The sequence below is a fragment of the Thermobia domestica genome, chromosome 1, assembly GCF_964235325.1.
Source record: "Thermobia domestica chromosome 1, izTheDome1.hap1.1, whole genome shotgun sequence".
Classification (NCBI taxonomy): Eukaryota; Metazoa; Arthropoda; class Insecta; order Zygentoma; family Lepismatidae; genus Thermobia; species Thermobia domestica.
The window spans coordinates 379,790,697-379,813,527 of NC_137454.1; positions in this window are offsets into that span (position 1 = coordinate 379,790,697).

A 22,831-nucleotide genomic window follows, 5' to 3' on the forward strand; every position below is an offset into this window, starting at 1 on the left:
ATACTGTATTTTAACAATCGGTTCTAGCGAACCGGCTGAATAGAACCAGTGCGAGTTTCTCATATTCCAAAAACTGCTTCAAAAGACTACGCCCGTTCCAGCTTATCAATACTTGGAAATGACCAGAACATGATGGTTTTACCTTTTAAAAATATCTATGATCTTATTAAACATGTTAACGATACGTCTAAAATGAGTGTGTGGTCAGAGCGAACGGCTAGTAATGTATTCGGTCAGGACAGCGCTATGTGACAAAATAAGACACCATGTTTTGCCATAGGTGTGGAAAATATACAGTATTTATGAATCAATTTATAATACGGGTTTATTACATTAATTGGTTTCATGTTGCTCGAAATATTTTGGATGGATATTTCCCGAGGAACTGAATCGACAAGTCTATTGAATCATCTCCCTAAACTATCTCTTGCCTTATTTCAATCTTCTGGTATCTTATTGCATATGTGTCCATTTAGGAGTACATTAAGGATAATTTCTGTCAGAGTATTGTTTGGATCGAAAGACTCAGCTTATATATCTTATAATATAATAAAGAGGAAAATTCAACTATTTCCTGCAAATTAGACATTCTTTCTGTATAACTAGATCCCATTAAATTAGCAATCTTATTTTCCTATTCATACCATGCAAAATATATAGTCATAAATAATTGTAAATTATACTTTTGGTTTATATTTATCAGAACGTTACTGCATCTACCATGTGCGCGTTGTTTTCAATCTCATGTTTCCTCCATAAATTAAAACAGAATTGCTAAGATCTTACATAAGAACGCTTGTAAAAGTAATCTTAAAAGTTTATGTTAATTGGTTTATTGCTTATAATGTTTATGCAAGTGTGCTAGTTCATCTTGATTATGAACACTTTAGTGCCATCTTAAATTCTACGAAGAGACGCCAGAAAGTAATTACTCTCATCATGAGAGAAACAGGATAGTACTGTAAAAGGTTCCAATATGATAAGCTGACATATTACTAGTATCTGTGATTATTTGTATTTACAGATCCTGTTGAATTGTTACAGCTAAAAGTTTAAGCGGTTGTAGCATGTTGGACACAATCGAATAACAAACTTTTGTTCTTCGATAACAAGTAATGGGGGCGTTAGAGGGGGCCAGGAAAGGGACCGCCACCCCAATATTTTTTCTCGTCCCACCTTCATCCCCCATTTTTCTTGTAGAATCGGTGAACTCATGATCACGAACTGCTGCTTTAGAATTTGCCACTGAAATCTATGTGACATTGAAATCTTTGTTGTTCATTGACATGTTTACAGATATAGAAGCTACCTTTGTTCACTAACGCATTCTTTAATGGTGGTTCTGATCCCTAATTAACTAAGCTCTTTCTAATATGGCTAACCACTGAAAAGGGCGCCCATGTTGTGGTTTCCAAGGGGGGGCAAGTATAAGCGATATTTCAAACATAATTTCAAATTTTGCTGTAACTAATGTAAAAAGTCTATTGGATTTTCGATATTCCCAAGTACAATTTCCTATAGGGGGGCGAGCGCCCCACCTTGCCCCACCTGATGGGCGCCCTTGATCACTGAGTATTTCCATCTTTTACGTTGAACATTTTACAATCTCTTTGTACTTCCGTCTATTGATAAATATTGATAAACAAACTGCACACCACGTGTGTATTATAAAGTTAAACAATGTAAACGTAACACCCTTTATAGTTCTGCAAATAACATAATTTCATAATCGGTTTTATGAATAGCAAAACGAATCATGAAAATATTCGTTATATTAAAACAAAGTTACAGCGGAACTCACTTAACATTAAAAGCGTATGTGAAAATTTTATTTTCATGTTTTGCCTTCATTTGTTCTGCGACGCTCTTCATTCCCTAAAGAACCTAGAAGATTACCTGCAAAGGTCTAGCACTGTGATCTATAAGCAACGTTCACGCTTGTTGAAGCTCAAGTTTCCCATTTCAGTATTCGCATGAAAATGAGTGTGGAATATTTGATGAAACTATACAAACATCAAGAGCATTTGCGGAATATAGTGGCATTTGTATTTCAGTTACAAAGCGTCCTGCTGATCGTAATCGAAAATTCCCCCCAAAATTTGCAACCTTTATTACAGAGCTGAGAAGTAGTGAAAAAAAAGTGAATATTGACTACGATCTGAAAAGAAAGACTTAGAGTGGGGTGGGGGGACTCTGAACGGCGGGCGACTCTGAACATATTAACGTTTGTCATTTGTTTCCAAAAACCGCCACCTTGAGTTTGGTAGAAAGTGGTGGAATTGGAAGACGTTTATGTGGTGAACTAAATATTCGTGCGAAGTGAGGAACTCACGTTTCTTTTGGAGAGGAAAGCGAAGGAGACAAACACAAATGTAAGGATCAAGCTATAAAATAGCCATACTGTAGTTTGCGACCTTGTGTATATAGTGTTTAATTTCTATGAGAGAGAGCACAGAACCACTTTGTTGATGCATGGAAGTTTGGCGGGGATTTAGTCATGCCTGACTGCTACATGCTGACTGGTGCTGTCATCTGTGAAAAATTACGAACACTTAACCAACAACCTGCGTTGTGGGGCTACTCTGAACAGATTTGATGGGGTGACACTGAACATAGCTTTGTATTGTTCTTATTATGTTTTTACTGTACAATTTGTATACAGTGCCTTATCAGGGTTTCATGTTTCATTACAACTGCCCAGAGACTACAAGAGAGTAAAGAATGGCACAAAATATGAACGATGGAATGAGTAAACAATGGCGCAAGCCTTCGAGGAAATTAAAAAAAAAATAAAAACTGTCCCTCTGCAAGGCTGCCGAGAAATACGAGATATCGCAGGGCACGTTACACTTGCGGTTGAAATCTGTCAGTAGGAGGTCACAAGAAGGTCAGCCCGTGTTTGGGAAAGAAGAGGAAGACGAAGTGGCAAATTTGTTGCTCAAGGTGGCACGAAAAGATTTCCCTATAACACTGCAAAATGTAAGAAAAGCCGCATTTGACTACGCTGAAAAGAAAGCACTGAAACATCATTTCAACAGGGAGACGCGATCGGCGGGAAAAGATTGGCTTCGATTGTTTCTCAAACGAAACCCGGAATTATTATTACGAACCTTAAACAGCTATCTCTTACAAGAGCAAACAGTTTCAACAAGGAAGTTGTCACAGAATATTTTGATCTCCTGCATCAAACCGCAGAAGGCACTGCCTTGATCAACTCTCCGGAACACATCTACAATGTGGAAGAGACTGACCTTTCTTTCAGCAATAAACCAAAGCGTGTTGTGGCAGACAAAGGTTGTTCTAATGCAGTGTTGGTGACATGCGCCGAGAAAGGAGAAAATGTTTCGTTAATTACGTGACGTCATGCTGCAAGCGCTTTCATTTCTCTGTCCTGGGTTATCTTAAATAGGTAACTGGATCCAATGTTTAAGATGCAGCCGTTGGTACCACATAGTCTGTGTAAGCACTGGTGACAATGTACTTTTTATCTGTGGACGATGCAGAACCAGTGCGTGAGCACGTCAGCATTGCTTAGTTCTACGGGGTCTACGTTCCCCAAGGAGTTTTAATACACAGTAGATATATTATTGATTTTGTTTTGACTTTACTAAATCTCTTCCTTTGTTCTTATTGGGCAGATCATAGATGCAGATTATTCTTCCCTAAAATATATACGTTTAGTATTTCTGCATATTTTTAGTGCTTTTTTTTTAATGTTCAGAGTCACCCCTCCCTTGTTCAGTTTCACCCCTCCCTTGTTCAGTTTCACCTCTCGATCGTGGGTGACTCTGAACAGAACACACGTGTTCATTTCCACGCACGTAGCATCCATTCTATACCAGATATCGCACAGTGTTTGCACCGAGTGTTGAACAACATATTGGGGTTTCGATTCCATATAAAGTTTCTTCCATTCGTGGTTGTCCAAACTGCTCGTTTATGCTGGAATTCTGTAAACTTACTTTCAGTAAAAAAAAAAAATGAAATCTTTGAGTTTTACGTCCCACGGTTATGTCGGCTAGGCTAACGGAGATAATGAGTAATGAATGAAATGGTAGTATGGAGAAAGTAGGAGGAAACGGGAGAACCCCGAGGAAACCCACGCACACGGTGTTTGTCCACTACTGAGTTCATTTGGCGGGGACTGGGATCGAACCCGGGACCCCAAGCACCAGAGGTGAACGCTCTACCACTGAGCCACCACGGCCCCTGTCTTCAGTGAAATTCACAAACTGTGTATAATCGAAATGTGCATTTTTCTGTCAACAGCAGGGTGCGAAAGAATTTTCTCTTGTCAAAGAATCCTGAAGTCATATTTGAGAAACACGATTGGTGATATTAAGCTAAATTCACTTGTTCTTTCAATTGAAAAATAAATTTCTAAAGTTACGAATTTGCAAAAAGTTGTAAAAGAATTCGCTGCTATACATAAGCAGAGCAGAATTTTGTTGCAGCTAAGATCTATTCCAGTTTTGTTAGATATGCTGTGAGTTCTTATTTTTTTATATTTGCCACTACAATGAACAGAACCTTACAGTGGCGTAACTAAAGTCTTGGGGGTCACCCCTCAGACAGCGTGGAGTGGGGCCCCTTCTCTACGTCCACCTCACGAGTTGGGGGTCTCCTGATTGATTGGGCCCCTCCGCAATGCGGGGCCCTTATTTACGCTCCTGGAACCTGATAAAAAAACTGAAAAACTCTTACAGTAGTGGACATTAATGTTTCTTTTACATGTAATTGCTTTCATAATTCTGTTACATACCTTTATAGAACGCCAGGCCCGTAGCCAGGGAGGGGCTAGAGCGGGCACTGCCCGCTCTAAAATATTTTTTGCCCGCTCTAAAATATTTTTTCTGCTCTAAAAAGGACGTTGTCCAGAAGTTTCAAATTGTTTAAGCAAATCCCAAATAGGAAAATCTTGTGATTTTATTTACTAAATAAAATTGAACTTAGCGCGCATTTACTACTACTAACAAATGAAATTGAACGTGGCGTATATTTCTACGAAAAACAACAGTTATTCTTGTTGCTAGATATACTCAATAATCCCCCATGTATTACTTTTCCTCATTCCAAGAGTTTGAAGAATCACAACCACGACAAGCATTCAAGGCGTTGGACAAGATGCCCTTCCAAAGAATACCCATATGAAAATTGACCCAAAAACAGGCTATGTTACATGAATGTGAGTGCCTGGCTTGTGCATGTGTAACATTGCAGGTAAAAAACATTTGTTTTGCTGACTTGACAGTGCATGTCCCACTTGTGTCTGTAATTAACGTGTAAAACATGCAACATGTCCATGTTACTTACACTGCAAGGAAAACGCATGTCTCATACATGAAACTGGTACCGAAATTGTGATGTCTGGAGAAAGCGTACATGTGCCTCTAGAATAGTAAGATATAAAAAAAAATCAGTGGGGAATTAAGAAGTTTTGTTTATTGTAAAAGCGGCAACAATGCTGTTTTTCACGCGATTTGAGTCTTTGCATGGAACACACACGAAAATAAATCAATGATTGTAAAATGTTTCTAAATAGCAGTTTGCATCGGTTCACTTTGTATTTTCTGAGTGGCCCCGAACCATTTGTTTCACGATTTGTTTACAAATATACAGAATGAAGAGAACGTTAATTCCTATATGCACTCAGAGAAAAAAATCAAGACGGCAGCAGAACACCGAACCTATTATTTTAAAAAGATTTTGTCACACACCATTATAATTGCGCGCAATAATAAGTAGCAGAGTGCTTAGCGAATTTCCAGAAGGAAACAAAAACAGTAGAAAATGATCTACAGACAAATGTACCTCGCCAGACGTTTCCAATTACTCTACTGACTATTATAACGCCATGAATATGAAGCAGGAATCCATTAAGTCATTTTTTCGTGCAAAAGTTATCTAAAATGAAACTAATTCAGAAGCAGGGTCATCTGTATCAACATGTGTAGAAGGTCAAGAAGAAACTAAACGTCAAACATCTGATTTCCACCATGTTGGTGTTAATTTCCACCATGTTGGTGTTGATTTCCACCATGTATCAGACCTTGGCGATACAAAACCCGCTCAGCCGCATCTTGCAAATTTTCCAGGTTCCAGCATTTCTGGTTCAATTCGACGATTTCGTCCAATATGGTACAAAACGTGGGATTGGCTCAAGTATTCTGTTATGTTAGATGCTGCCTTTTGCTTCTCATGCCGGAAATATCCATCAAGAAACAGTGGTCTTTCATTTGTGCAGAATGGTTTCAGAGACTGGAAGCATGCAACAGAGAGAAATAAGGAATTTTCTCGTCACGCCGATTGTGAAACTCATAGGCACGTTGTGGCTTGCTACTTGGAGCAACGGAAACGTGAGGACTCGGGCGAAACGGTCGTGAAGAAGGTGTCCGACAAACGCACTGCTACAAAGAAGAGATTTGGACATTGATGCCGCTGTGAAGTTAATAAGATCGGTAACGGAACAGCTCAGGTCTTGCCGGCAAGACGAAGGAATATTTGAAAATATCCTTCACGATGCAATGAAGGCATATGCCTTAAACGTTTCGATTCAGCAACCATTGAAACGCAAAAATACACTCCCCAGTCGCTTAGCTGATTCGGTTATTTGATTTGGAAGGCATAAATTTGGAGAACGGAAAGGAAGACGAGAAGGGGCTGAAAAGATTATTCTGCGAAGTTCTCGATATCACCGTCGAAGAAATTCGAAGCAGATTCAGTGAGACAGGGACAGCTGTGATTGGTGCCATTCACTACTCACTGAGCGAGAAAAGAAGTGAAGAAAATTTGAAATCTCTGTGTGATGTTGTAAAGTACAAAGACCTGCATTGCAAAGTGCTTCAGAATTTGAAGCAGGAAATAGATCTAGCAAATCGACTGATCAACAAGATATCATCTCTGGAAGAACTCAAAAAACAAATTGGAAAATATAGGGAGGCTTTCCCGGGCCTAAAGATGCTTACAGAAGCTGCTCTAATTATTCCGTTTTCTACGTCCACAGTCGAAAACTGCTTCTTACATCTGACAGCTTTCCTTCAACCTCAACGTTTGTCTATGGGACATGAAAAATAAATAAATAAATAAATCGGACCTCGTTCTCCTGGCTTACAACAAAGATATTCTGCGTGCACTAGATCTAGACCAGCTTGTAATTGAATTTGCGAAGTGCTCACGTAAATTCCTTTTGATGTAATTACTTACATAGGACTGTAAAAAATATTTATTTTACTTATGTCAGGGTTGTTTCTTAATTTTTATACATAAAATATTCCATTATCTACACTGAGAAAAAAAAATGTAGGTGGCATACTTAAAAACGTAGGTTACATTCGTAATTCCTGTAGTTTCTGGACTTAACGTACAACCGTATATAACATCCTGCAGCAAACGTATAGCTGAAAAAGTATGTATTATACGTACTGTCTGCACAAGTGCAATGACGTCATTCGTGTGACGTTATCTGCAGTAACAAGTATATACGGAGGTAATATCTAGCTTTGTGACGTCAGGGTCGTATGTAGCATGTGGGTTAATAATGACGACATACACTGACTATCAGGACGGAGCATGATTTCAAGAAGTATGCAATATACGTTCTGTACGTATGTTTCTTGCGTTCAACCCCGAGACAGCATCTATATTGTACTTGTGCCCCATACGTACGACTAGATACAGTATACGTATTGTACGTATGTATTATACAGATTTTCCTTATGTCGCACACAGCTTGTCCAGATACAGCATACAGAATATCCGTATGCACCATACAGAGTGCATATATGTAGCTTACAGACTGTCTGCATGCAGCATATAGATTATACGTATGTCGCGTACAGGTTGGCCATATGTAATGTATAGATTGGATGTATATAGCTAATAGGTTGTCCATATGAAATATACAGATTTTACCTGTATCGAATACGTATTGCCTTCTTGTAATGTATGGATCGGACATATGCAGGATCTAGAGTGTACGTATAGTGCACCATTATTAAAGTGCTGCAACATACTGCAAAGTGCATGATACATTCTTACTGTAATGTTGTCAAATATTGTTTTACTCTGTATGAAAACAAAAATAGCTTAAAATATGGTTGATCTCCTTTGTGCCAATAATAATAAAATTAACAATACTACACTTTTCAAATCTTAGTTTGGAGCAGTGAAACTGTCCAAAGAAATGTATTTACCTGCAGGGTGTCCTATAAGTTTGGGCTTCCTGCTAATTCGTTGGAAAGCTACTGCAAAGTCAAGTGTTGAAAAGTGACACAAGCGTTAATTTTAAAATTATGGGCACAAAGCAGGGGCGGATCCAGGACGGACTTCTGGGGGGGGCGGTCGGCGGTAATACTGCTACTTTTAAGAGCTCCAAACTTGTTATGGATGGGTTTATTTATATATAAAATAAGAAAGTTTCCTCTTGTGGGGGGGGGCGATCGCCCCCCTCTGGATCCGCCCCTGGCACAAAGGAGGTTAACCATATATTAAACTATTTTCGTTTCCATATAGAGTAAATCAATATGTGATATATTACTGTAAGAATTTATCATATGGTTTGCAGTTAGTTAGTTGCAGCACTTCAATAATAATGCAAAATGCACAGCCTTATACAATCCTATATTCAAACTCAAACAAGATTTACGTACAATCATTTATTAAGCTGTTATCATCCATTGCTTGTACGATATAAAGATTATTTTACCTCATTCTTTTCCTTAATAGTATCTTCTACTAAAGTGCAGTTGTTACCACAAGAGGCCTGAATAGAATTTTCCAGAAATAACTTCTCTGTACATTTTAATTAACAGGTATGTCTTATTTTTTTTTTTTTTTTTTTTTTTAATGTCGCAATAATTAAAAGTGTGGTGTCAGCCGGAAACGTATTCGCTTACAATATGATTCCTACTCAGTACTCACCATTAAAAATGCAACACCAAGAAGGAGACTGGGTAGATGCGCCAAAGTTCCCAGGCCGATACCTAATAGTAAGTGCAGAATACTCTTAAACGTCCGCTGTATTCGCTGTGTGACAGCGGAGGCGTTGTGCAGCCATCGACTAAACATATTTATTCTTCCCTGCTATAGACATTCTGCAAATTTGGACTTTCCTGGATGCATCCTTCTTAGTGCAACATTTTAAGGAAAGAGCAATTTAACAGTCTCATACATTGCTTAAAGAAAGAGCAATGATTCTCAGAATTACTCGGAAGATATATATACACAATAATTTAAAACGGTTATTTCAAACTTTGCAATTCAAAGCACGAAAAGAACTATAGATAAAGGAACACTGATTTTAGCCAAATAGTAATTAGTAAACTCAATCACACTCAGTACCATTAGTTGCTTGGTGTTATCCGTAAGTCAGAGATCACGGTATCTCATTTCGTGTAGATTTTTGCATTTGTTTAACGCTAAAAATGTATTTTATCGCTAATTGAACCCAGTACCATATATATACCGACAGGACGTACCTTAGTCACAAGGTGACATGAGTGAAACACTAAACTATTCGATTGACACCTGCGGCCTTGTCAACACTAGAGAAAGTTACAAAGTGATTAAGTAAATACGGAACATAGTTCATACAAAGTATAGCGATGTATGAAGTCTCCGTTTCATACGACTTGGATAAAGGATACATCTGAAATAGCAACAAAGAAATATATAATGATTTCTCTGGATAATTTGGATTAGTCCAGAATTCGAACACACACACGCTGGTAAGTCCAACATTTTTTTTTTTTTAACTTCTTTCTTCGGATTCCCAATAAAGTTGACTACTGAAAAGCTGAGTTATAGATTCTGTATTAAAACAACACCTTCGCTAGGCATGTTCAGTATACACATTGTCTTACATACAGAACAATACATTAGTTATTAATGCATGTCTGAAATAATAGTGCTTCGTATAGAATTTTACTTCATCCAATCGCAATAGCACAAAGATAAAAAATATTGCTAGGGATAATGTTCTTATTACAGAGAAAAAGAATTAAAATGACTTAACATTAACAATCATTTTCTTTAAACAGAGATAATATTTTATTATAATTTATGGAAGAAAGAAATAATTTGTAGTACAGTATCTTTATTAGGGTTATATATTCGTACAAAATAATGTAAGTACAACTGAGTCTGTCTTCAGAAAGGGCGTACTTTTAGCCACAACCTACACTGCTTCTTTTGACTGTCTTTCAAGCAGAATCCTGGTTTGATGCACGAAATACCTGCAACAAAAATCAGAAAATATTTAAAATGTTATATTCAGTGTGCTTAATTTGGTTGTACTTAACAATACAAAGTATCTTAACATTTTTGAGATTAAATGGACAAAATCTGTTCGGTCAGGTATGGACTTTTGGGTTGCACGTAGAAAAACTATGAAGTGTTTATTGATGCTGAACAACAACTCAAAATGTATTACCATTCAAAAGTAAGTGGGTACCTCAATGGTGTTCGGGCTACCATGGGGTACCTAATGTCTGTATTTTTTAGATATATGAAAATATATGTCTCTAAAATGTAAGGAACTGACATCTGTTTACCGAAAACCTCAACTCGGTAAGCCTTATGGATATCGAGATATGGGAAAATAAAGAGCGACACTACAGAACTGTGGAGTTTGCGTACTAGATGGTGCAGTTTCGGAAACGTAATTACGAGGGCTTACAACAACCTCAAAAGTAGTTTCAATTAAATACACTACACACACGCCCTGATGGGGGTTTTCGGGTACCATGATATTCCCAGAACTCTCATTTCTAAATATTCTAAAATATGTCTTAATAACGTTTTAAAGAACGTTAGAGGTGTGTGTTTACCGAAACCGCAAGTCGGTACGCCTAACAGTTACCGAAATATGGTGAAATAAAAAGCGACACCATAGGTACGTGGAGCTTGCATATTAGACAGTACAATTTAGAAAATTAATTAAAATATGACTATCAAGATATTGTCAAATAAAGGGAGGATCCATATAGTTATGGGGTTTTCGTGTTAGGTGGTAAAATTTCCGAAACCGGTCATGTAAAGTTAATAAGCATCAGTAGCAATTTCATCTTAAAATAATTAGGTATTTCCATGGAGTTTAAGAACATCATGGGGTCTACCAAGATTAAATTTTAAAAGTTTTGTAAAATATATTTTGACATTTGTAAAGAGTATTAGAAATATGTATTTACCTAAAAGTTCCAGCTAGTACATCTAGCAGCTAGAGAGACACCATACAATAAAAGCGTATTAGATCTTGAAATTTCAGAAAACAATTATTGATCCTAACAAAAGTTAAATAAGATGGTACTTATATGGATTGAGTGAGTACCTCAGACTCGTCAGTACAATTTCGATCGAAAGATTAATTCAGCTCTAAATTTTCTTTGGACAATTACAAGCGTTCATCGGGCTCTGAAATAAAGTGAACATTTTTTGTCAATATCTAATATAGCAAGCGAGATATAAGGAATTATGCATTTTATGACGTCGTAAAAATAGAGACCCACATGGATTTGTACTTTTGAGTATTTGCTGTAAGAAGAAGAAATTTCAGAAAACAACCGTATATACCTTAATAGACAATTAAATGGGCGAGGGCACGATGGCTTAGGGGTAGAGTGCTTACCTCTAGTGTATTGGGTTCTTGGTTCGATCCACGGTCAAGTCAGTTTGTAGTGCACATCGTATTCGTGGGTTTTCTCGGGGTACTCTCTTTTCTCCCACCTTTGCATTCCATCAATTCTGTCAACAACATTCACTTGCTTTAATCATAATCTCCCTGAGACTAAAATGCATAATCGTGGGTCGCTACACTGAAATATTTCCTTTTATTTAATTTTAAAATTAAATAGGGAGTTAAGTATGATCGTATCTCTACAGGTTAAGTGAATACTCCAATAGTTTCTGCAAAAAAAGATTAGTTAAATACCCTACCACTAAGCTACTGTGTCCCCGCCCACTGAAGTGTCTATTAAGGTATATACAGTAGTTTTCTGAATTTTTTTCTTATAGGAAAGAGCCAAAAGTACAAATCCGTAAAGATCTCTATTTTTACGTCATAAAATATATAATTCCTTATATCTTGGTTACTATCTTAGATATTGACAGCGAATTTTCATTCTTTTGCACAGCTCGATGAACCCTTGGAATTGCCTGAAGAAAACCTAGGACTGAACTAATCTTTCGATCGAAATTGTACTGAGGTACTCATTTAACCCATAGAAGTACCATCTTATTTAATTTTGTTGCCACCAATAATTGTTTCCGAAATTTCAAGATCTCGTACGCTTTTATTTCACAGTGTTTCTCCAGATGTTAGATGTACTAGCTGGAAGTTTTGGGTAAACACATATTTCAAATACTGTTTACAAATGTCAGATTATATTTTCAAAAGCTTTTAAAATTTAATTTTGGTAGACCCCATGATGTTCTAACACTCCATGAGGATATCTAATTACTTTAAGATGAAATTACTACTGGTGTTTATTAACTTTCCATGACCGATTTCGGAAATTTTAGCATCTAACACGAAAACCCCTTAACTGTGTTGGTCCTCCCTTTATTTGACAACATCTTGATAGCCGTTAGTCATATTTTAATTCAATTCCGAATTGTAGCGTCAAGTATGCAAGCCCCACATACCTATAGTTTATTTTCCCATACCTCGGTATCCATAAGGCTTACCGAGTTGCAGTTTTCAGTAAAAAAAAAAAAAAATCAGTTCTTTACATTTTAGAGACATGTATTTCCATATATCTAAAACGCAGAAATTAAGTACCGCATTAGAACTCCATTGGAGTACTCACTTACTTTTGCATAGCAGGGTAAAAACGCCAGTGGTTCTCACTTTAAGGTTGAAAACATACTATTTTGTCTCTTCTCTGAGCATCGTGAATCTGTCGGAGCTGTACCATAGTTGGAAAGACTCACTGATCCTTCCTATAATGACCATGTAGTTAGAATTAAAAAAGGAGTAGCCGTTGGAGGAAAAACAATATTTTAAAATCCTTGCACCAGTAGTCGTCACCTTAAAATCAAAATGTTTCAGTAGTAGTCAGGATTTTCTACCAGTGTTCGTCACTCAAATAACTTGACATAATTTATTCAAAAACGCACTGTGTATCAGTTTAGGGTTAAGAATACAATATAAAGTAGTAAGCTTAATAACTTTGCATCACTTTTAGCACTCAAGAAATAAAATAAAAACGTTTTTACATACTTTTTAAAGCAATTTCAGAGAGAAAAATGTTAACTGAATTCAAAAGTTAACTGTATATCACTTCCACGTTAAGAGTACAATATTAAATACTATGTTTAATAACTATACGTCACTTTAAACTCTCAAGAATGAAAATAAACGTTTGTACATACATTTTAAAAACAATCTGAGAAACAAAATAAGTTAACTGAATTCAAAATTTAATTATACATCACCTTAAGCTTGAGAATACACTATAAAATACAGAGATTAATAAAAAATGAAATCTTTAAGTTTAACGTCCCACGATTATGCCGGTTAGGCTACAGGAGACGGAGATAATGAGAAATGAGTGAAATGGTGGAATGAAGAAAGTGGGAGGAAACGGGAGAACCCCGAGAAAACCCACGAGCACGGTGTTTGTCCACTACAAAGTCCACACGGCGCGAGTTGGGATCGAACCAGGGACCCCAAACACCGGAGGTTAACACTCTACCACTGAGCCACCGCGCCCCCCTGAGATTAATAATAATGCATTACTGAAGAATGAAAACAAAAATGTTTTAGCTACCTATATTGTATTTACATGTTACCGGTATTTCTCATTAACTTTTTTTTTTGATACCTCATGATCAAGTGTAGGGATGCGCAAGAGAAAAGATTTGAGATTGTCTCCTCTCGAAAAGGTGCCGCGAAAGTTATGTCTCGTCTCGAAAACTGGATCCGTTTCTATTGGAAGAGCTCTATCTCGTCTCGAATTTCGTAACAAAAATTCTGTCTCGTCTTGTCTCGTGCGCATCCCTAATCAGGTCCATAGCCAAAAACTTCATTTCGGAGGGGGTTCGATAGGGCTTTGGGATATCCGAATTTAGATATAGATAATCGATATTGACAAACTATCGAAACTTGTTCGAAATATCGAAAAATACAGCAATATCGAAATATAAACAATATCAAAAATCGAAAATATAGAAATATGAAAGAGATCAAAAATATGGATATATCGATCAAAAATGGATATATGATCTTGGAATACGATTTGGTGGAATAATGAGGGAGAAAAATAATCATTGATTAAATATTAAATTGAAAAGAAATAAGAGCCTGACGCTCAAATACTTATCTATCCGGCACCCATCTTGATCCCCATAAAATATCATGAAGTGCTTGATTGATTCTAAACCCAATAATAGTAATAGTAATTTAACAACAAACACAGAATATATAATTTACGCACCTTGAAATGTAGAAATTAATGATTGTAATCCCCAGCTTTCCAATAGACGTTTGATTTCTCCAAATGAAGATTCGGATATCTTGTTTCTTCTCAAGCAATAATGGGTTACAATAATCAGTTGCAGTCCAAAGCCAAGTCACTAAGTTAAGCATGAAAATAAAGAATTCATTAGTTAGATGCATACAAAATCCTACGCATATAAATCCGAATCTACTTGTATTAAATTGTAAATTTAAACAAACTAAATTATACTACTTTAGAAAGCGTCTCCAAATATAATGTTTTCATTCTAAAGTGAAGGAATTTTTAAAATCGGATGACCCGTTTGCGCTGTACACTCGCTATGCGTCCAATGTGAAATGAAAATGCAACATTGCCATTTACCTGGACCCACAACGTAAGTGAGTGAAGTTACTGTCTTTTATGCTAACATGTCGATGGCCAGCCCCCGTTTCAAACAGTAACTTCATTCACTTATGTTGTGGGTCCAGGTAAATGACAACGTTGCATTTTCATTTAAAATTGGGTGCATAAAGAGTATACAGCACAAACATCTCGTCCGATTTTTTTTTAAAAGTGTTCACTTTAGATTGAAAACGTCATATTTCGAGATGTTTTTCCTCTTACATTTTGTTGTAACTCTGATAATAACAGAGTTATCCTATGTCAGGGAACGTTTGAGACATCCTGTATACATCATAAGAAGTTCCTTTCTAAATTCTACACGGATGTGGTTTCATTGAATGTGAGGTGGGTGATACACATTAGGCCTTTTGGGAGTACGTCACACGGACGACCGTAATTTTGTGTTCAAAATTTTTATGAATTGATGGGATATGTGATACATATGGCCACGGGCTAGAATTTTCTCAGTATGTCAAATATGCAATCAGATTTCATGCAGCTTAATTTGGTGAAAAGCTATTGGCAATTGAACGTTACATTTACCTCTTTCTTGCAGATGTTGAACCATGCCGTTAGCACGTGAGGAATGGATCGAAATAATCAAACTGTGGGGCGGGAGGAGTATATGTGCAGTGGTTGCCGATTGCAGTCATCCACAATGTGACTCTGTGTCACATGTTTCAGTGTCACAGTAATTAACTAAATTTGAGAAGACGGGGACATTCGTGAACATACATCGTAGCGGTTCAAACTCGCGGAACCTTTTTCCTTCCCCATTTGAACCGGTACATGAAAATGCCATTTTCTCCATGTTTGCCTGCGCCGATTTTGAAAATTCCTTCACTAATCGATTTCTCTCGTCGAGTACTACAAGAAACAGTTAAAATCTCGCGGGCCCTTTTTTCTTCCCCATTTTGAACTGATACATGAAAATGCGATTTTCTTCATGCTTGCCTGCGCCGATTTTGACAATTCTTCACTAGTCGATTTCTCTCGTCGAGTACTACAAGAATCAGTTAAAATCTCGCGGTTCTTTTTCATTCCCCATTTTGAACTGGTACATGAAAATGCGATTTTCTCTATGTTTGCCTGCGCCGATTTTGAAAATTCCTTCACTAATCGATTTCTCTCGACGAGTACTACAAGAATCAGTTAAAATCTCGCGGAACCTTTTTCCTTCTCCATTTTGAACCGGTACATGAAAATGCCATTTTCTCCATGTTTGCCTGCGCCGATTTTGAAAATTCCTTCACTAATCGATTTCTCTCGTCGAGTACTACAAGAAACAGTTAAAATCTCGCGGGCCCTTTTTTCTTCCCCATTTTGAACTGATACATGAAAATGCGATTTTCTTCATGCTTGCCTGCGCCGATTTTGACAATTCCTTCACTAGTCGATTTCTCTCGTCGAGTATTACAAGAATCAGTTAAAATCTTGCGGCCCTTTTTTCTTCCCCACTTTGAACCGGAACATGAAAATGAGATTTTCTCTATGTTTGCCTGCGCCGATTTTGAAAATTCCTTCACTAATCGATTTCTCTCGACGAGTACTACAAGAATCAGTTAAAATCTCGCGGAACCTTTTTCCTTCCCCATTTTGAACCGGTACATGAAAATGCCATTTTCTCCATGTTTGCCTGCGCCGATTTTGAAAATTCCTTCACTAATCGATTTCTCTCGTCGTGTACAAGAATCAATTAAAATCTCGCGGTCGTCTTTTCTTCCCCATTTTGAACCGGTACATGAAAATGCGATTTTCTACATGTTTACCTGCGCCGATTTTGAAAATTCTTTCAGTAATTTATTTCTGTTGTCGAGTACTATAAGAATCAGTTAAAATCTCGCGGGCCCTTTTTTCTTCCCCAAGCCAATATTTTTGTATATTTTGAATGTATTCAAGTATGGAACAAAAGTATTATATAATTCCCTTAGTAGGTTTCTCAACTTCATATTTTTCAACTTAAATTTTATTTATTTTAATTATTTATTTTCTTGTGACTCAATATTTAATTGCAATCGTTCATTGGGGAGAAGGGTGGCCATTCTGAAATATATAAATATAGTATTCTTAAAATTTATGTGTTCTCGTTCTATTAGTTTCTTCCACTAGACCTGGAAATTGAAAAATTAATACCTGGAAAACCTGGAAAATTCAGGGAAATTGAGTTCCATATTTATGTATGAACACTGCTATTTACAATTTTTTTTTTTTTCGAATAGGGAGAACTGTACAAAAGGGTGTTTTGGGAATGGTATAACAATAGGTTTCTGGGAGTGTTGTTCGAAATGAAATCTTTAAGTTTTACGTCCCACTATTATGCTGGCTAGGCTAAAGATAACGGGGTGTTGTTCGCAGTGTTGAATTCAGACATTTACACCCGGGGGGGAATGTCAACTGCTCGGGGGAGGGTTATTTTTCTGTATTTTTTTTCAAGAAAGCAGCATATTTAACAATTCCATTCACATACACATCTTACCTAATATTGAGACTAATTGCTGATAAATATTCAATGAGATTATAATTTTAAGAAAACAATCGTTTGATTTCATCTAAAACATTAAATAAAGACTGGCAAAAATAGTTTACACTAAACTTTAACTGCTATTTACAGTAACTATTTTTATTATTTCCTATATTCAGTAATTACTGTTTGTTACTAATGTAAAAATTTTTAAAAAGATTTAAATTAACTGAAATATTTTTTCTCCTAAAACAAACATACTTAGGAATATCTTAATAAAAAGTTATCATTCTTTCTCACACTTCTGATTCTAAATCAAACATATTAGCCTTGGTTTCTTCACTGCATATACATCAATAGTTTAGTTGACGAAATCTTCAGTAGGATTAGTGCCGTGTCGTGGAAAATCAGCGCTTGGCGCGAGAGTATACGACGGCATCCCCGTATATATGAGTGAGGTCGACAGACCAGCCGCCAAAGGTGGGAAAATTTTAAAAAGTAAACCCTGCTTTTCCTTGATTTTGAGCACTTTTCATTACTTTTTTCCTTTCATTTTATATATGTCCACATGTATTTCATTCCTCTGTTTTTCTTTCCTTCTTTTCTTTTCTTTTTCCCTCCCGAATTTTTCACCCCTTACTTCGGCGCCCGGGGCCGTCGCCCCGCTTGCCCCTCCCCCATGGAACGGCACTGAGCAGGATCTTGGCCACCTTCAATAGCAATCTTTCACTTATATACTATTATCATATTGATAAATTCTATATGTCTCTAATCAAGGAGGGATAACTGTTCCTCCCTGATCCCTCTAAATGACGCCCACTGAATCTCACCCTTTAACTGAATTATTTTTAATTAAAGAAAGATGTGTTTACTTTAACAATCGTAAAACACATTTACGTCTGTTACTTCCGATGCGAGAAATGGGATTTAGGCGCCCTATTTCAAATAATGTAGGAACTGTATATTTTCAAGAACTGAAGTCTGCTGACATGAGAGATTATATGGAATGATCGAAAGATCTTCCCTATCTTTCCTTTCGTATCTCAACCTGTGCTAGTGCTACCTACTAATATATCATATAGGGCGAGAGTATAGTACCTACTAAAATACAAACCTTTCTTCAACAGTTAACAATTTCATGTTCTGCCAAACTCAGTCATAGCGTTAAGAAATACAAGTTTCATTCACTATTTGGTATTCTATCTTAGATGTTACATGTTAACATTTATATAGAATGGGTCTGCGTCATTTATATGTATATTGAGAGATCGGATTTCGTCTGCACGTACACGGAAAGAAAAGCAAATAATTGGGTGAAGTAATTTCTACATTTTGTGACTGAAATTTTGGGAGTTTCTCCGGGGGGGATTGAATTTTCTTCGGGGGGGGAGATTCCCCCCCGGGCTACCCCCTGAATTCAACCCTGGTTGTTCGGTGGGGGTCAATGTTGCCAATTTTGGGTAAAGTCGCTAAATAAGGGGAATTCGACCTCAACGATAGCGTAGGTTGACCATAAAATTTTCAGTTAAAAACGGGACAGGTTCTTGCAACCCTAGACTTTTAGATCTACCTTTGTTCTTATCAGTGCCTTGATATCAGATTTCCTCCTCTCTCTCTTTGTTACAGAGCGGGTACTTATGAAAAAGGAAAGACACGTTGAAATTTGTTCAACACACAACCAACTGCTAAAACCTCTGCTGCCTTTCGAGCAGTACTGCGAACTATAGAGTATGTTTAATATAGGGAATTTCAGTTCAATTTTTGCCTCTTTGTTATTATTAATTATTAATACTTTTAAAAGGAGTAAAGATACTGGGTTTGTTATTTACTTCTTTCATTTACATAGAACGGGACGAATACTACTTTTTCCATCTACTGACGGGACGGCCGGGACACGCCAGTAAAACGGGACTGTCCCGGTCAAAACGGGACGTATGGTCGCCCTACGATAGCGACAAAAAATATTTTTTTCCGATTGGAGACTTTTTTGGGTGATTTTTAAATGACGATTTACCTACTTACACATTTAGCGACTTTTTGCTCCAAACAAAATGTTCATCTGTAGAGAAGCATTATTAGTTCAAAACAGTTTTTACGTTCTTTTTTTCTGTTTGTTTGTTTTAATCAGCGCAACTGATGAAGAGTTTGGAAATACAGCATACTCACTGCCCCACAATCCTGCATTGTTATGTTACCCTTGCCCTCTAACGAAGAACAACTACAAACTTGATGTCCTTTAGTTCGCAGAGTTTCCGTTGAGAAACACACGTAATACATCATTACCGATAGCAACAAGATTAGCTATAGATTGCGTGAATAAAGGCGAAGAAGATGTTTGTTATATTTGTCCTTTAAGGTCTTTTAATTATTCTGCACTTTTTCTTTTACAAAAAAATTGCTTAACGTAAGTACTGTAGTGTTAATTATTTCGGAACTATTTTGACCACAATATGAACAAAAGTACCCGAAACAACCTGAAATGATCCCTGAATTAAAGGATTGGTTGCGCCCTATTTACAAAGATGTGAGTAGAACCAGCGGCGCAAATCTGTCTTCAACATTGGGGGGGGGGTAAGACCGTTACCATACTTTTTTTGGCGATGTCCAAAATACTTATGAAGTTGAAAAACAATGTTGTGGAGGATCAGAGTTGTCTTCAGCGTTGGGAGGCTGCAGATTTGAGGCTTATTCTGGGGGACATCTATTTTATCTCACGTTCCTTTGTAGCAATCGGACAAAAATCATCAAATTTCTCCCAAAAAACACATTTCAAATCGGATTATTGGGGAGAAGTCCCCCTCAGTTCCAAGATTGGAGGGGACATGTATCCGTCATCCCCCCCCCCCCCACGGATTTGCGCCAGTGAGTAGAACATATTGTTTAGTTTACATCTACAACTTTAAAACAATGCTTATAGACAATGAATTTCTCTATTATTTTTTATAGCGACTTTTCACCCAAAATTGGAGTCGTCATATCCCGTTTCGCAAACTTATTGCCAACATTTTGGAAACTGGTTGCGAAGAGAGCTACAATGGATGAGTCGAGTTATTTCGTCGCTTCCGCTGTGAACCTAAGTACAAGATTCCAAAGAGATTAAGAAAAAATGAAATGAAACCTTTGAGTTTTACGTCCCACAGTTATGCCGGTTAGGCTAAAGGAGACGCTGAAGATAAGCAATGAATGAAATGGTGGAATGAAGAAAGTGGAAGGAAACGGGAGAACCCCGAGGAAACCCACGCACAAGGTGTTTGTCCATCACAAAGTTCATTTGACGGGGGCTGGGATCGAACCCGGGACCCCAAGTACCGGAGGTGAACGCTCTACCACTGAGCCACCGCAGCTCTTAAGAGATTAAGAGTCACAAACATAGTCACTTTCAATTTTGTAATATATATAGGTCTATATATTGCATCACTGACTAATAACTAAAATCCTTGGATTGTATATATAAAAGTCGCCCCCTGCCCGTAAAAAGCTTCATTCGAACTCGGAATCGAACAATTGCATCTGTAAAACAGTGCTGATTTGATTTTAACGTTCCTTTCAGCAGCACGGCTGTATGAGACGTGGACCTACAGATTAACGTGGTATCCGAACCACATAAGCTCCGGCCGGGAATCGAAAAAATGAAATGAAATCTTTGAGTTTTATGTCCTACGGTTATGCCGGTTAGGCTAATGGAGACGGTGATGAGTAATGAATTAAATAGTGGAATGAAGAAAGTGGGAGGAAACGGGAGAACCCCGAGAAAACCCACGCACACGGTGTTTGTCCACCACAAGGTTCACTTGGCGGGGCTGGGATCGAACCCGGGACCCCAAGCACCACAGGTGAACCTTCTACCACTGAGCCACCGCGGCCCCCGGCCGGGAATCGAACCCGGGTGTCCCACGCCAAAGGCGTGTTCACTAACCACTTAGCCACGAGGGAGCTCATCTATAAGGCAGTGTAAGCAAACAAAAAAACGCACACTGGATGTTTGCGCAACTGAGGATCAAAACATTCTCAATGGAGTATGAGAAATAGTTAACGCCAATCAAAGTGTGCTTTTGCTTATTTATTACTTCGTTAATACTTAATTCCTTCTAGAAATAGTGAAACTATACTATGAAGAAACACCAATAAACTAATAACAATTACGTTGTATTTCTTACCACACCACGACCATTTTTACCACCCATAAAATTTGAACCTAGTACTATACTGCATTAGTCACGCCGTAACGAAAGATGAACACCTGGCACTCGTAGCTGTTGTAGCTACCTGTATATCACGCGGCCTGCGTTGGTACTCCTCAACATGAATACCTCACAGCCCAAAGCCAGGAAACATCACAGACAGAAGACAGGGGCACAAGCAGTGCCTGACACTTCACGAACTCTAAACCCGCCAAGACTCAACTCAACATGACCTTCAATTACGTTCTAGAAACCAAACCAATGCTAAGGCACAAACTTACCAACTTCCTATATGAAAACACAAGAAAAAAAATCTAACTTTTTTCGTTCCAAAGTGATGACATAACAATAATACTAAAAAGGTTTTAATTTTCAGTAACCCAAACATTAATTAACTAGGGAACATAACAAAGCAAAAATAAATAAAAATAAAAATAAATTAAATTAAAAAATAAAAATATGACAAGTAAACTCTCCCTGACTACTTTTTTTTTTTTTTTTTTTAATTTCAGTGAGGCTGTAAAATATGTCAGTATCTTCGTAAAATATATATATTTCAATGTAAACAAGTTCTTTAAACAAAAGAAAGCTTTGTAGTAGAGCGCTTACCTCTGACGCGTTAGGTCCATGGTTCGATTCCTGCTCCCGACAAATAGCCTTTTGGTGAACACTGTAGGTGTGGTTATTCTTAAGACTTTCCAGTTTCCTTACATTTTCTTGATTCCACCATTATCATGTATCTCATTGTCACCTTCTCTCTTACATTGATGTACAATCATGGGGCGTTAAACTAAAAGCAAAAAAAAAAAAAAATTGCAAATATCCTAGTAAAAATGAGTTTTCTAGACTACACAAGTGGCCCCGCGTAGGGTAGTCGCTAGCGCTCTCGCCTTCGGTGCGAACGGTTCCGGGTTCGATCCCGGGGGAGAACTCGGTCGAAAAAGTATCAAAAGATTTTAAGTCCAGCCATCCTGAATGAGGTTTCCTTGGGTTTTCCTCATTCACAGCAGGCAAATGCCGGAGTGGTACCAGACATATAGGTCCCAGGCCGTTTTCTTCCTTCCCCAATCCTTTCTTCCCTTCCTTTCCCCGGATAGTGTACTCGCCGAGGAAAGTCATCCCTCATATGGGGTAACAAGGCCATTGATGCCGAAAGCCCAGAAATCTAAATCCTAAATCTTCACTACACAAGGAAATTTCCGCGCTGAAAACGGTTTATTAGCAATTATGTTAAGCAGTCCTGTAGTAAATCTGCACCAAGTAATAAATCGTCACATATAAAATGGAATGAATAAACACATAACATTCATTTTGCTACCTTGAAACATAATATGTTTCAAAACATTAATATT